Genomic DNA, 525 nt, shown 5'->3' on the forward strand with positions numbered 1-525 from the left:
ATGGAGCAAACAGGCAGCAGCAGCACAGGATGGCTTAAAAGAAAGAAAGGGGAAAAAAAAAACAAACCCCAAAACCAAAAACCCAGCAAACCAAGGAAGCTGTGGGCTACAGACTTTGTCGTAACCAAGGGGTGGGGAATTGTCCGGGGGGGACACAGACACCAGCACCGATGGGCAGGTGAGAAGCTTCACGAGAAACGCGGCTGCACGGAGGGGCCCTGCGCGCTGCGGGCGCTGTGCGGGCTCATCGCAGCCGCAGACACCGGTTCCACGCGCAATGAAACAAACCCCTCGGCCCTGCAGCTACCGAAATGTTTTCCGTGGAAGAGCTTTACCAAGGATTAAAGTCTATAAGAGAAGGGGTCTGCGCCAGCTGACGGGGCTCCACCTCTCCCTGCCGCACTGGGGGGGCTCTTGGGCAGAAGGGTTTTGCCGACTTGGAGTCAGTGTGTCCTGAACCACCATTTCTGCACGGCCAGAAAGCGGGGGGCGGGAGGGGGGGCAAGCGGGGCATCGCACCCGATG

The 525-nt window shown here is 59.0% G+C and overlaps 1 protein-coding gene across 1 annotated transcript in view; it reads right to left on the minus strand.

Moving 5' to 3' along the window:
* Positions 1-525, minus strand: part of KCNT1 (potassium channel, subfamily T, member 1) — a 49,194-nt gene that overhangs the window by 5,394 nt on the left and 43,275 nt on the right. The window lies entirely within an intron of this gene.

Source organism: Charadrius vociferus, unplaced genomic scaffold (genome assembly GCF_000708025.1).
Source record: "Charadrius vociferus isolate BGI_N301 unplaced genomic scaffold, ASM70802v2 scaffold549, whole genome shotgun sequence".
NCBI lineage: Eukaryota > Metazoa > Chordata > Aves > Charadriiformes > Charadriidae > Charadrius > Charadrius vociferus.